This window comes from Bombus vosnesenskii, unplaced genomic scaffold (assembly GCF_011952255.1).
Source record: "Bombus vosnesenskii isolate JDL3184/JDL3185 unplaced genomic scaffold, Bvos_JDL3184-5_v1.1 scf7180000014105, whole genome shotgun sequence".
NCBI classification, from domain to species: Eukaryota; Metazoa; Arthropoda; class Insecta; order Hymenoptera; family Apidae; genus Bombus; species Bombus vosnesenskii.
In genome coordinates this window covers 40331-56709 of record NW_022883371.1, presented here as the reverse complement: position 1 = coordinate 56709, position 16379 = coordinate 40331, and the positions used below count along the sequence as shown (strand labels likewise).

The 16379-nt window shown below is 32.2% G+C and overlaps 1 long non-coding RNA gene across 2 annotated transcripts; it reads right to left on the bottom strand.

Moving 5' to 3' along the window:
* Positions 1-8695: 8695 nt before the first annotated feature.
* LOC117239661 lies at positions 8696-15766 on the bottom strand. Of its 2 annotated transcripts, XR_004494504.1 has the most exons (5): positions 15629-15766; positions 15006-15190; positions 14837-14927; positions 11197-11390; positions 8696-8929 (listed from the first exon to the last, which is right to left on the bottom strand). It is a non-coding gene; the product is annotated as an uncharacterized LOC117239661 (long non-coding RNA). The 2 variants fall into 2 exon arrangements; XR_004494503.1 differs by lacking the exons at positions 8696-8929; positions 11197-11390 and having other exon boundaries at positions 14267-14927; positions 15629-15751.
* Positions 15767-16379: the final 613 nt, after the last annotated feature.

The window sequence follows — 16379 nt, the reverse complement described above, 5'->3', positions numbered from 1 at the left end:
AGCTTTAAAGGATTAAAAAAATATATGATCGATTGACATAAAGGTAAATTTTATCTGCGCCAATTAATTTGTAAAATCAGTGCAGATGGTTCTTCACAATATATTTTGATATAGCTGTATAACATTATATAAAGAATACATTGCGATATCTTACATTATTAACAAGGCAGCAATTACTATGATACGTGTGGAATTAACAATGTATTCTGTCCATTAAGGTAACAATAATTTATGTTCGCTTGTTCACGTAAAGATTGAAAATATGATCTACATGAAATCGTTACTCGCAGCATAGAGGCGTTACAAAGCGATAATTATATGTCAGATGGTAAGTAACTCTAGTTTTATAATCAACGATAAGGTATTCCATGATAGCGATAAGTTAAACACATGGAAGGTAAGGTAATCGGTGTAGATTTGATTTTTTCTGTTTCTATGTTCTTTTTCTTTCTTGAATATTTTTCAAATTACAAGAAATAGTCATATTTATGTTGCAAACTTGAATTAAATCGCGTTTCCGATGCTTGTTTGAAAACAAAATTCCTAACTATGTATAAAATGGCACGGGACTTTCCGATTTCCTTTGTTACATGCTGAAGAAGACACCTACATATTTCTATATTTTAACTTTTTCCATAAATTTAGATACTCTACATATTACGCAATATTTGATACTTAAGAGATATTAAGATATTACGAACATCGACAAGTTAAAACCAGTAACGTAATTGCAAGGCTTGAATTGGTGATCAATGATAAAATCATCTTTTTTCGTTCTGTAGAAATATTTAATTAGAAATGTTTGCACTATGTCGAAATAATAAAAATTTACATGCAGTAGTGTAGAGTGATGTTTTGTTGTTGCTTCAAATGTAAGGAGGAAATACTTAATTACATGTTCGCAAGTATATTACATATATACGTATAGCATATAGTATCTTTAATTAAAACCTGTCTTTGCAGCTTGTTATTTGCTATTATCATTTTGTATTGTTGTAAAATATTTTATGTGACGTGTCTTATATTTTACACTCTATTAATTCTGAAAAGATAGCTTGTCTTGTATTACATGACTCATAATGATATATCTGCCCGATATGTGCTAAAAGCAGTAATTCATTTCCACAATTGTTTTTTCTCTTGAAAATCTTCATTAAGCACACCAGTTTTCTCGTATACTATAAATAAATAGATCATCATACATTTATGCTGCCAACCATGACAGGAATTATGAATAAATTTTAAAATAACCTGTTATTAACTACTATTAATCACTGGCTTCCGTGACGTCGATTCATTCGTACTAGCATAATTGCACAAGGAATACATTTAACGGAAAGATAAAGATCGAGAAACATTACATAATGTTCATTATTTTCACCATAATTCCTTTATATTATTAGAATTCTATTTTTCTTTGTGATCAAAAAGTTAAAACGCGAAGAATTCCTTCTGTGAATTTGTTATTATTTATCGTAATTGGGGTTATTGTAATACTCATATATATGTTATTGTAATTTATATTGTTATATCAATAAATTAAATACAAAAAGGAACAGTTTCAATAGTCGCATGCAGAACAAATAAAATAATCGCATAGAGGAAAACAGAATTGTTTCTTTTGTTTAGAAATCATTATAATAGAAAGGAAAATATATATGCATAAATAATTAGATGGTATTATAACGTAAAAACGAAGATAAAATCATATTAGACGGTAGTGCATATATAAGATGTTCAAGTTGTATGTTCATTTCTAATAACATCATATAACACACTTTTACAAATACGATTCGTAAATGAAATAACCTTCACATATTTCTGTAAACTACGTTACAACATCATATCGTACGTGGTTTGTAGTATAAGCTGGAGATTATCACACGCATGAAGTTAGTGCTAAACTCTGGGTAACAACTAATCTACAGTCTGGAATAATGTGCCAGGTTAGACCTGCATACAAGTTGCTTCATGAAACAGATACATGTATATACAAGGTCTAATCCAGTTCATACATATAACGGATACCTTGCTTTGAAAAACTAATTTTTCAATATTACTCGTAGGAATATTCAACTTCGTTCAAGGTCTATTTAATTTTATTTTATCTGCGTATATATCAAACATATGTACCTCTCTGTCTTTTTAATGTTTCTTCAAGAAAACGATTTCATTATAGAATTGCAAATGTACAATTAAAATTAATACAACTTACATAATTATTATGATATCGAATTATGAACAATAATCAGTGTAGTTTTTAATTATATGTAGATATTTATACACAAGTTATATGTTAATTAATAGGAATTTAGAAATTTAGACACAATATATTTATAACATTTAATTATAATATTTAGAAACAATAAACACAATACAATAAAAAAATAAAGCTTACAAAATCCTCAAAATTTAACATAATAAAATGTGCATACTGCCATTTATTGTTGCTTATTCATATGCATACCTTATCCTAAATTTTATAAACAGAGTTTTCATGTAACAATCCATAAATATCTTTGAACCAAATGTAACATTGCGAATTAATATTTGTACAAATATTTAAGAACGTAAATAAATTGGATATAGTAATTCGAAGCATTATTTGTAATATTTTCATTAACAACTTTTACTGTTCCTAAAACTATGATTTCAAAATTCACAGAAGCATGTAATTAATATTAGATGCTATAGTAATTACTAAAGATAAGAAATAGAAGCTATATTAATTATAAATTATGAAAGATTACTATTGTTAAAAACCTAATTGATTTCACAATAGATACCTTGACAGAATTTTATTTTCTAAACAATACTCTTCTAGATACAGTGTATTTGTTCTTGCCAACATTGATGTATTACATATGGCCATTAATGGTGAAAATGTCACAAAGAGATTTATCGAACGTTATTTACCATTATTGTTTGATATAGTTGTCGTGGACAGATAGTGTCGATGGTATCACGACGAAAACCTCGTGGCTCCATCACTCATTTCGTGCTATGCGTCATACGTGTTACAAAATCTTTCGTAAACATTTATCCTCGTAACATGGCGGTTTTTCCGATTGGAAATTTTATTACTATTAATTAGAAATGCCTGTTACTGATTAAAAATACCTATATCTAAAGAGATAGAAATTTCAGTATGAATATATTACAATAATTAGATATGCAACAACTACATTGGTGTGTTGCTATTACCAAGAATGACTTAGTAATATAAAAGCAATTGAGTAATATAAAAGCAGTTTTGAGGAATCTGTGGTATGGTATTATGCCTAACTATAATAATTTTTATGTTTTCATAATACAATACTTTTGCATATTAATCATATTTTGCAATTTATTATAAATTATCATAAAATTCTTACGGATTCAACAATTATAATTTCTTAGCATTGAAAAAAGATATACAAATACAAAAATAAAAAATACAAAAATTGTATTTCAGATTACATATGTAGGAAGACTCAGGATTTATATACCAAACGATGCCAACATAATCTACAAGTAGGAACAGCAAAGAATATTATATTAAATATAGCTGCATAAATGATCTATGAAATCGCATCAGTAGAAATAGGAAATAACGAAGTAGTATTTCGACCGATACAATGGTTAACTAATTATATGTTTTGATCCCTTCGATCTATAAGTCATTAAAGAGCAATTTTTGGGGCCACAAAATCATATATTGTGACACTGAATTTTTACTTCTAGGGCATTATATAAGAAAAGTCTTGACGTGGCGAGCGAGGATTAACCCTACAGGACACACGTTGAGCTTAACAGGCCTATGCCCCTATGTTTTATGTTGTCAAATATACATTTCTTTAATTACACCCTTTTACTACAGTACTTTGAATTGTTAATATTAATACAAATATACACATCTTTGAATCTTGATGATTATTTTCCACATGAAAGCTGATGAAATAATAATTACACTGAGGAGAAAGGGAAATAGGCCTGCCAGGTCCAAGGTACACACTGTAGGATTAAAGAGTACGGCCACTGGAATGGTAGAACATCAAACATAGTCCGATAGATTGAACATTTTATCGATATCAATCAGTGTTCGTAAAAATTCTGAAATAACATTAGAGTGAGCGTGATTAATCTATTTCCATGATGTATCGAATGAAAAAGGAGTATATTACTATCTCGGAGTATATTACTTTTCCTATTATAACTTTTTAATAATATATATAGTATTATTTATATATATTATATACATACTATATTTATATATAATATATATTATTTTAATAATATACAATAAGGCATTTATGAACTTGCATACTTACACAATATTTTCTTTTTTGTTTTTATTTATAGGATATGTTAACACGGTTTAACGAGAAAGACTTGAGACATCCTATGTATAACAATTACTTATTCATAATAATATTAAATATGTTAGTCATATCAAAACACTAGATCAGAGGATTCGTTCATTATTTTTGTTGTGTTGCTTCAAAATCATAATTTATTAAAATATCAATTAAAGTTTCTCCTGAATCAATTTTCTTTTGGCATGGACGACTTGATATTTTTCTGTATGGAATAATGAGATGAACATATAAGGAAATGTGATTCTATTTTTAAAAAACATATTTTATTTAGTGAGTATTCGACGTATCCACTTGCAAAAAATCTAATGGCATCAAGTCGTATCTTCGATGCCGTTCAATTTTTGTTTGGAAAGTTACACCATATAGTAAGTAATTTTGTAATATTTTGAAATCATGAAGTTAATTGCTTCATTATTGTATTTGGGGTAAACTACCTCTTGTGCTAAGGAATAATTTGCTGCGTTCTCATTAATATCATGGTATTTACTTTTCATCTGGCTACAAAATGTAAACATATTGCAAATACATAATGTCAATGTAAAAGGCAATAGAACTTTAACACCATTTGAGGAGAATGGTAGAATTACAACTCATAGTTCCTTTGACAAGTTTGGTCTTCGTGATGAGTAAAATAGAATGCAAGCAAACAAATTGGATCTTTAATTTTAATGTCAAGAACAATTTTGCTACAACTTTTTAAACAGATTTCTATTAATTTAAAAGCGTAGAATTCTGCTGCGGTGATCGTGACACTACCTGTCCTTGCATCTAGTATTTACATTTGTCTAATTAATTCATTTAACTAGCAAACAAATTAAATACGCATTTAATTTTCCTTATAAACAATTTGCATTACAGCATTGAAAATGCATAATAAGATATTTACAAGTAGGTAGCTGAGGTGTAATGATTGCAGGACTCAACGAATGATAAAGCTCTTCTATCGATAGAGTGTAAATTCATTTGAAACTCATACAAATTGGTGTTCATTAATAAATATCGAAGGAACAAAAAGGAAAAAGGGAATAATGAAACTCGCGAGAGTCGAACGATAATCTGATGTTGTGTAGATGGAGAAAGAGAAAGGTTCGGTGTCTCCATTTAGGCGTGTAATAAAACACGTACAACGAGAAAAGGTACAACGAAAATGGCATCAACACGAAAAACTCGTTGACGGGAGCCCTAGTTTCGTCGTGTTGCGCCGTGCGATAAATTAATGGTCGGTCATCATTGCGCTCATACGTGCTTGTACAGGCATGCGGACACATCGTAACGCATCATTTGTCTTCTCATTATAAATGTGAGCCACCGCTCTACCGCACCGTGACAGTCGGCCAAAATAAATTGCCATGCGTTACGTTTGTACTTTCATTTTATATTTAAAATGACTACACCGGAGAAGGCTCGTGCGGCCCTACCGCCCAGAGACAAATTGCTCATTTGCATAATGCCGTTATTTATTAATGATTGCGATACAGGTACTTCTGATGCTGTATAAATATCCACCTGCGGCGTCCGCCAATCGACAACCTTCTAATTCGACACTTGTTTGCCGTTCTCCACAGAACGATTTATATATGCTTCGTATCTGATATTATTTCAAGCCGTAAAACGAGTATGTATTATCAACCCTTTTGAAATTAATTCTTGTGTTCGAAATTCCGTGTAACGAATTTGCCCGGACATTTCGACAAACATCATTTTGCAATTATTTACTTTATCGCTACATTAAATTGACAGATTAATAATATACCTATTTGGTATATTATTGTAACTTTAAATGTGCGATTTAGATAAGAGATATAAAAGAAGAGCGCTACTTTTTTATTATCTTCGCATACTATAACAATATTCTACTGAAAAAATTGTCAATTTTTATATTTAATAAATTTTGTTATCTTTATATAAATATTGTATTATTAATTGCTAAAAAATACGTATTTTTATTGTACATTTTTGTGTTGACAATTATAATTCTCTTATTGCTACTTACACATATGATTCTTAATTAGGAACTCCGTACCCACACGTATTATTAGCTACTACTTATAATCAACAAAAAGTTGATTGGCTTGGCATTTAGTTGTAATTATTTATTTTTAATACGGTGCATATGATTTCATTGGAAACGCAGTTAGACTATTACAACACGTTGAAGAAAGTTTTTTTTAATATCTGTATATGAATTGTCACATTTTGCACTTTATGCACGAATGTTTGCAATTAAAAAAATGAATAGTCATGCTTGGCAGTTAAATAGCAATCGTGGTCAGCTTAATGCGACAAATTTACCATATAACTAATTGTAATTTGCAAATCCTGTATGATGCCTTAAGATTATAGTAGGTACTTTATATGCAAAGCAGAGGATTCATGTTAATTTTCAGTAAGTGTTTAAAGAAGTAATTTTTATATTCGTTTTGGCAAATAAAAGTTATTATTTTGTATACTACGCTATTTAGCGCTAGAATATTTTATAGTCATACGAAAATTTAAAAACACCATTTAGAATAGAAACAAATTCTTTCAAACACAATGAATAAAATTGCGGTAAAAATTTCTTATATGATAAATGATTTTTCCATTTTTCCATTATGTATTACGAAACGATATATGTCAACGAGTTTAATATGTATACGGGTTTTCGCACGAATATCGTGCATCAGCTTCCTGGTTACGCAAATTATATATCGATATCAGAAACAGCCATTTATCTTAGTACATGGAAAAGGAAGATTGCAACTATAAACACGAAAACCTGTTCATGAATATAACGTATCGCGTGTCACTTTATCTGTGAGATTCCTTATTTGTGAACAGCGTACAGAAACTGGGTAAGCCATGAATCATTGGATCAAGCAAGAAATATCGAAATCGGATATTGGATATTTATATTAAGCATAATGTATGGTTAATGTATCTCAAGAGACAAAAGAGCGACGTTACGGTAAAAAGATCATGGGATGACAAGCGTTACACCTTTTAACGGTGCCACAGTTCGTTCTAGCCGCTAAGGAACAACGAAACGGTGGTTCCAAAACGGTACAGCGTAAAGCCTAAATCAAACCGAGAGCCGAGCAAATCCAAAGAGGAACGGCGAATATAAAATATCGGAGAAAGATACAGCAAGAGTCGGAATTGCTGGTACGAGTGTGCCAGGCGTTGGAGTTCGCGCGACTTGGTGGCGTAACCAAGATATATGAGCGCTTTTCCCCAAAAAAGTGTTAAGGAATTATGCTTCGCAGAGTAAATGAGATGTGTCTGCGCCGAGACATAGATCACGGGAACGCTATCCATTCTCACCACCGTGGAAATAAATACGATCTTCTTGGCGAAAGAGACTGCTGAGCAACGCGTTGGAGAAAGAAGACGAAGAGAAGGAATAGGTGGTAGAGGGGCGAGAGGAAAAGGTGACGGCAGTAGGAACGGAAGAAGAAGATGCTGAGAAGTGAGAGTCGGAAAGAGATAGGAAAATCGTCTCCTAGCGGCCCGCATCCCGCAGCACATCTTTCTACCCGACACACGGGGGATCCAACGTAGCCATTTCTCTGGCCTGTTATACGCCGCCTATATACGTATCTACTACCCCCGGTAGGTACCTACAGCCAGCAAATAAATTGATCCATTACTCAACCGAGCAGTCATCTTCCTTCCTTTGCTTCTGTTCACTCGCCTCACCCGCTGCCGCGTCCTTCCGTGAGCCTTTTTCCTTCAGACTTTTCCGGGAATGCTGCCAGAGATTCGGTAAAGCCCCTTTCACGCCCTGTTGCAGAGACGATGATACGCTGCGATTTACTCAGCCGAGTTCGTCTACCTAGCTACCGGGAAACCGAGAAATTGATGGCACTTCGAAGGGATTCGCTGCATCCTACCGTATAAGTATGCCGAAAGTGTCTGCACTTGACTTCTTGACAGTCAATGCTTGCCTTTCGGTTCATAGAGGACATCCATTTTCTATTTTGAGCAACATCACAATAATGCGTCCAACGATAAATATGTAGGCATATTCCATATTAGTCAATATCAATTTCATATCTATTCAAGCTAAGATAATAATCCATGTATTACCATAGATATCAGTTTTTTAAGCAAGCTTAAAAATCAACAATATACGATATGTTTCACACATACAGAAACTGTTAACTTATTTTAATAATTATGTACTTTTTAATATCAATAACAATATAAAACAATAGTTTGTATCATAATTAATTATTTCCGAACAATTTATTAATTTTCGATATATGAAGATTCTATGTTATTTCAAATTATCTTTAATCAAATATTATTCAAATAAAGTTATTACATTGACTAAAAACATAAAATTAATTTTGTCCTTTGCGAAAATCGATTTATTACTCAACTAAGTAGTTATTTTACTTTCTTGGTATTACTCGACCACTTTACTGCTTTCAAGGTTGTACTACTACGGATCATTCTCCTTCAGACTTCCTTGGGAATTCTGCCAGAGATTTGGTAAAGCTCTTTTCACGCCCTGTTGCAGCGATGGTGATATGTATTTCGCGATCTCTCACTGATTTACTCTGCCATGTCTGCTTCCTTTATTGCAGCTGAAAGCATTTACTATACGTATACTATTGATCTAAATATGTAATAAATATTCTCTTTTCGTTTGTTGTATATTGAATTTTTTAAATCATTCAATTCAGTTATTTGAAAGAAGAAATGGAAGAAACTTTAATAGGGGTATATGACACTATTATACAAATAGTAGGAAAAGGAAAATAGTATTATGTTTCCAAATGTATAAACTCTATTCTTAATCAGTTTTCAAATATTTAACAGAAGATTCAATAAAACATTTTTTGGCAGAAACAAGAAAGAGGTTATGAAGCATTTCTGAAAAATATGAACTCGTTAAAACTGATAATTACGCAAGACTGATAAATAATTCTGTCAAATCTTACAAAAAAATTAGTGTACTCAACGCCTAGGCCATTAAGAACTACAGTCAGATTTAATTATTCTACTAAATTTTAACATAATATTAATCTAGCGATCATTATTCTATCAAACTTTATGATTAACAATTTTTACTTGGGACTGTAAGTTATTTAATTTGTAGGTAGACAAATGTTTTGTGTATGATTATTCCAATGTTATGATGTAAGTCATTAAATTTTATGAACGATTTCTCTTTTATAATAATTGCATATTCCTGTGGAGTATTTCCTCATTCTACATTAATAAAATTAATGAAAATCTATTTTCTTATGTAGATACTTTTTATTGACATTTTGTATACGGATTTTTTTTTATTTATATGCGTAGATCTAATTACGAGTACGATAATTAGGTAAACAAATTATAGATAATTAAACTTTTTTTCAAAACTGATGAAACTCATGAAGCAATCTAATCAAAGATTGCGTCATTTGCCCCTTATACAAAAATTATGTCAACTTTACGTCTACTTTAATATAGTTTGCTTTATGTTATTTTATGTCATTTATAACAGTGGTAATAAACATAGCTACAGCATCGAAAACAAAGATAATAACCATTATCAAGTAATAATATACGAGACATAAATTAAACCTCTTAAGTTCTATTTAAAATCATGTACAAAGAGAGAAGTAACAAACAATCTAAAGATAAACAGTTTGTCGTGTAAGTACGTGTCAAAGATTCAGCAGGCACTGAAAATGGTTGATTTTTGTGCTGTAATGAAGGTTATAAAAGAAAATGGACGGAATCGTTAGTCGTTACGAGTTCCGCTTCTTCGCATCTTTTTCTTTGTAGCGTCTGTTTCCAGCTATCATTGAGACTTCGTCAATGTCCTCAAATGCACCGTGTTTTATTATCTACAATATATGTATTTTTCAGTCCTGTGCATTCAACATCCAGATCATGTTTTAATGACTATTTCGCGTGTGTAAATTGGTATAATTCAGTTTCGCTACATGATTTTCCTTGTGCTGAAATGACTTACTGCTCTCATTGTTAGATACCTCCATCCGCGTTGGTTAATTAAACAAGAGATTAATTAACGCGCCTGAGATTTCCTGTTTTATACAATTACGAATTTGTACAGTACCAAGCTGAAACTCATTACCTCTTCTATAACATGCTCCCAACACTGTTATTAGAAATATAATAACATAGTACAAATATAATAAAAAAGTACAGACTTTTGTTGAAAAAAGATTTGGTTAAACGAAGATATTCCTAATAAAATAATTATTTATAGTGATTTATTGGTTTTCGTTCTTTCAATATTGTTTTTATGATATGTAATATGATACATTGTGTACGATTTTATGGTTATGCCTTTTCTTATAATATGTTTTTATCTCATTGAATATAATTTTCTTCGTATCTTTTACTCTCACTTTAGAGTTTCACAAAGAGCACAAATGTATATTTGCATATTGATTTATATATTCAAATATCAAGCAAATTTAATTATTTCCTCGCGAAACCAATTATCAGTATTTTTTGTTTTTCTGGAATTCCACAATCTCATATTGTGTATACTTGGTTTGGAATAATTTAATAATAAGTAGAAAGCGAATGATGTAGAATAATAATTTTTGCGTCAATTCGTGTGTAAAATTACTTTTTTTATGGAGCACTATCGAACGATTAAACCTGTAGTTGTTTGCATATCCGGTTTATGTTTCAATCTGGTTCCATCAATATGAATAAACACCCGTATGTGAGGTAGCTTGCTGCTGCATTAATATGTATTGGCAATAAATCGATATCGATAATTAAAATCTGTGCCTGCCATAAGGCTTTTGGACGTGAGCGCGTTTATATAAAAGTTCAATTTGTTATATGTAACTGTGCGAGATGACTATAAATATTGCGTTACCCTTTTTAACTGAGGCCGTAAATCCGCGTGATTTATATCCAAACCGTCTGTAAGTGTGTGAAGGGGTCGAGATTCTGTGTATCGTTGCATTGTGTCGCAAAATTTTCATATTTCTTCCTGCTAGACAAAAGCCAGTTCCGTTTTCCGTTTAATTTACGTAATCGATGATGACGAACGTCCAGATACATTTACCACTGCAATAAATATTGAGAAATGTAATTACGATATTAATTCATATGTTATTGTGCCTTCATATGTTCTAAATTGAAAAATAATTACATTCAAATGACTTGTATAACCTAAAAATCGGAAAGAATTACGGGCATAGTATCAACTAAATCAGGATCAGAATTAGGAAGTGTTAACTGTTTAATTTAATTACATCTGTTCTCCTTGATCTCTTTTGATAAAAACTCCAACTCTTACTTTAACGAAAATGATCCCGTTTCTTTTTTTTTTTTTTGGATACGAACTACAAATAAATGAATAAGGAACGAAAAATTCGATTAATTCGTTTAAATACTAAATCCTGAAAATCTTTTACAATTTTGTGACCGATTTTATTTCATCTTATTGATCTTTTAAAAATATTCAATGCTAATTAATATGACAGGATGATTATTGGTTTGGCAGAATAGCGAAAACAATTTCGGACCACAGTGAGTGCGTCGCGCATCTGGAATGAATTTTTCGCAGGACAACGCGGCTGGATATCGTTGGAGGTTGGCTTAGCACGAGCCGAAAAAATATTTTCGCAGGCAGATGCGTACGGGCGGCGTTGTAACGGGGCCAACGAGTTTGAACATCAGTCACGAAAAAGAGAGATTAAAAAAAAGAGGTAGGAGAACGCCAAAAAAGTCCGGGAGATGGGTTGTCCGAATGAGTGGGTTGAGTGAGTGAATGACAGATAGACAGCAACCAGACAGGAGACTGACAGCACGGCGGCGGGCTGACAGCTTGCCACTCTGCCGAGCGTTCGCAACATCGAGTATTACCGACTACCGTACGTGTTGATCCTTGTCCCATTCATCGACAAAAAGCGAACGAACCCCCGATTTTGTTCTATCTCAACTGACAGGATCGATGATCATTTTTGAAAGAACAAGAGTCACTGGTCCTTACCCTTTCACTTTAGTTTTATCAATAATAGTCGCTCTAGCCAATTTTCTTTTCTTTCTTCTTCCCACTTCCTCTGTTTTCTTTCTTTCCTCTTTTTTTATGTCAGCATTTGTTTACGAATTTTCGAAAATATCTATCATTCTAATGTTTATTTCCAGTGACATTTCACCGTTTATGTGTTATAAGCGATTTATATATGTACATATCTGTTTGAAACAAAATTGATTGTATCGTCCTTCAAATAAAATATCGTCTTATTTTTGTTGAGTAGTGATGCATCATTGATCAAATTCTATAAAACAAATTGAAATTATAAATGCTAACCTTTTCGTTTTGTACACTAATTTTAATCGTCTTAAAATGGAAGTCGTTTCATAGTTTCATAATTTTGTAAATACGAGAGAAGTATATTTAACACTAAAATGACGCAAATATGTGAATAATATGTTTCTTTCCTGAATTCATGGAAAACAAGAGTGACACTGAATTCAATACTTTCCCTAAAATGCGTAATTAAAATTAGTTCATTACCCAGTTATATGTCAATGTCATCAAATTATTGTGTATGATTTTGCTATTCGTCGTTACAAACACTTTAAAAAAGTAATATTTTTGTTTGAGTTTTTATTTACTTACGTTACCGAATTTAATACTTCAAGATATTTAGTAATTGAAGGGTAATTCTCTTATTTGTAAAAAAAGACAGCCAAAAGAATAAAGTTAAGTTTTCAAATTCTACCTATAGGATTCGAAGCATTATAGTCTACGAGACAAGCGGTAAAAGTTCTTGACGCAATCGTACGAAATGAATTACCGGATTCTTAGGGAGGCGTCATTGTTCAGAATAGGAGCGGCAGTTCCAAGAAAGTACGAATTACTGTCAAAAGTAAACCAAAGTAGGGTATACTTATGACTACAAATTAAGTATAATTCCAGCGGCCGTAATAACGTAACAACGGACCGCTACATAATTATTCTACGTAATCACCAGGACCTTGAAGCACTGTACTGCCTTTTAAAATTGCACTTAAATTACAGTCATAGAATATTTGAGGAATATCATTCACGTGTATGGCGCTGAATAAACTCTTAGGCAAGCGATGTTCGGGATATCGATGAAAACGTAATATGTATTGTACAGTTAAAAATTAAATGCGAAGTATTTAAATATTTACAAAATGGATTCGGATTGCTACATTTTGTATAATTCTTGCAATTTTCTGTACTTACGAATAATATAATCTGTATTATAAGCAAGCCGTTTATAAGTTACAAATGTTATTTCTTTCATTTTGAATTATATAGATAAGTTATGAATAATCTCATACCATTGCAAATTAATATTACGAAAAATTTCTGAGATTATTCGTAATATCTGCTAATGTCATTAAAAAATAAGATCTCATAATTCCACAAATTTAACGGAGTAGAATGTTTGCGCAAACTTTCTTAGTGACTCTGACGGAAGTTCCCTTAATGACGCGAGTGAGAATAATTAATCAATGTTCACTAAAAAGTTATATAATTACGTACGTGGGCAAAGCGTCACACGATTTAATCAGTCCGTGATCACGCTTGTTAGAATTACAAGGAAACGGAAGTACAAAAAACTCGCATATTATAGAGATAAACATGCAGGCCATACGAAACGATACCATCTTTCCTTCCACTCGTGTTTTGGTTTTCGTTAAAAATAGATTTATACTTTCTTTTAGGTATTATGCGAGATTACTATTAGATATCGTAATTTACTCAGTTATTTTTTACTTTATGTAGTTATGTGTTTTAGTATGATAAATATCCTTCCGATCTTTATGTAGATAAAGCAAATTTAATACTCATCACGTTCATTAAACAAAAAGAAACTAAAAATAGTTCATCTTATATTAATTAAAGTGTTAAACACGAACATATGATGTATACTTAAAGCCATAATTTAGTTGGATAAACTAGAAGATACACGATTTAGTATAATTTTATATTACACAAGTTATCTATTACCATTTTGACGTGAGTAAAATATTGTAATTAGTTTACAATGATTTGTTTGCATTATTAACATTTTTTACCTTTAACTAATTTTATAGGAGAAGAAAACGATATGTTTATTCTAATTTTTTACCAAGTTCTATTATAAAGTAATAAACATATTGTTTGCAAGCTACTCCTTGTTGAATTTTTCTGAAATTTTATAAAAGATTTATATATGTGGAATAATATAGATGTATATATATAATACGATGTATCAGTGGCGAAAGCAGAAAGTCTTTTTCCGTTAACGGTAGAACTTCAATCTTATCTTATATAAAATAAACGAACGCAGATGACGTATTTCCACTTCGTAGAACATATTCGCGAGCAATAATTCAAATTGAAAAAAGGTCGAGCGTTATGTAGATTGATCGTCAGCTCGGAAAGCAAGGAAATGAGAGTGCAAAGGAAGCAGAAAAATAAACGCAGGAGCGTACAGGTAACAAGAGGCAAAGTGGCCGTCTCCCCACTAGCGAGGTTCCCTCCTTACCCCTGACGTGCACGTTTCTTCCTTCTTCTCCTCTCTTCACTGGGCAGGTGAGCAGCGAGTCCGTGGTGCGGGTTACCATTATGTCTACAACCTTGAATTAAAATGCCGTATAATGACACAGCTAGGCAGCCTGTATAATTTATGTCCATAAAAATAAAATCATAATTACAGAGGCGCGGACTGCGAAAAGACGGTAATAATATGGCTGCCCGCTGTGCTTGTTGCGTGTTCAGCGCGTGTATATCGTGTTCGTCGTTGATGCTTCGCTGTTGTTGTTATTGTTATTGTTGCCGTTATCCTCCTGATGTCACATAGTGGTAGTGCCGCGTTGTATCATATACAACAATGTGCGTTCTACGATTAAACGTACAACGTAAAATTTCATAGATTCTGCATGATCGATAAAATAAATTTGAACTGTTTAAACACACGATTACAATAGAATAAAAAACGATTAAGTGATAACGAATATGTAAGAAAGATAAATTAAACAAAATTATAAACTTTCTTATTTCATTACCTACGATAAATTTTGAAGAAATAATGTAACTTTTAATTGTAATCGTATATCACACAGTACATGATCCAATCTTATGACTATACGTGTGTTGGAATAAAAAAACGTTGAAAGAAAGATGCAAAAGGAAATAGGAATAAGAAAGACGATTGCTCGTCAGCTTAACGTCAAGATCTTAAACTCTGTGCTGAACGACTGCCGAGTACGGAAAATTAATAAATGTGCCAGAAAAATTAATGGTGCCGAAAACTCCGCTTCGACGACATTAATCTTACGTGGCAAAGTGGCAACGGGTTTTCCAAGACGCGCGCAGAAAGAAATCGTTTCAGCTCCGTTTCTCACCGTCCGTTCGTAGTGCAAATCGTCATGAGACTCTGAAACGCGAACGGAAAGGCGATGTGAGATCGCGTTGATGAATGCCCCCATTACACGAACACCGCTAGTTACTCCTCGGAGATAAACCGCCTTCATTACTCACTTTCTGGCGTGACCTTATTCCCCCCTACGGCCTCGCACTCTCTCTCTTTCTGTCTACACTCCTCTTTCCTCCCGCCCCTCTTCCTTCGCCCTCTCCTTTTCTCTCTTATAGCTATTAAGTTAATGCGAATTAATAACAGTGGCTTTTTCTAGTCAACAGCCGCTTTCTTGCAGCAATACAGGTATTTTAGTGGATAATAAATTTTGACCTCGGGGAATATATTATAACTGTGGTTTGAAAGCGTACACATCAAGGGGTGGCACACTCTTAACAGATTGGATCGTTTGTCTTCAGACTCGAAACTGCATTATGTTAGATACGTAGATATTAATGCGACAATGCAATTATCAGTGTTAGATAGAGCCGACCCACTTGTTTTTTACTTCGTCATGGTTCTGCTATAATTTTCATTTCTAATTTATGGGTTGATTATTGAGAAACGGAAAGTTCATTAGTATTCGTTAACGAGAGGTGTGTATGCCAATAAATTTCAAAACAATCGTGAAACAATCATTCGACTTTCTTGTCAGGCAATAAAATTACAGTAG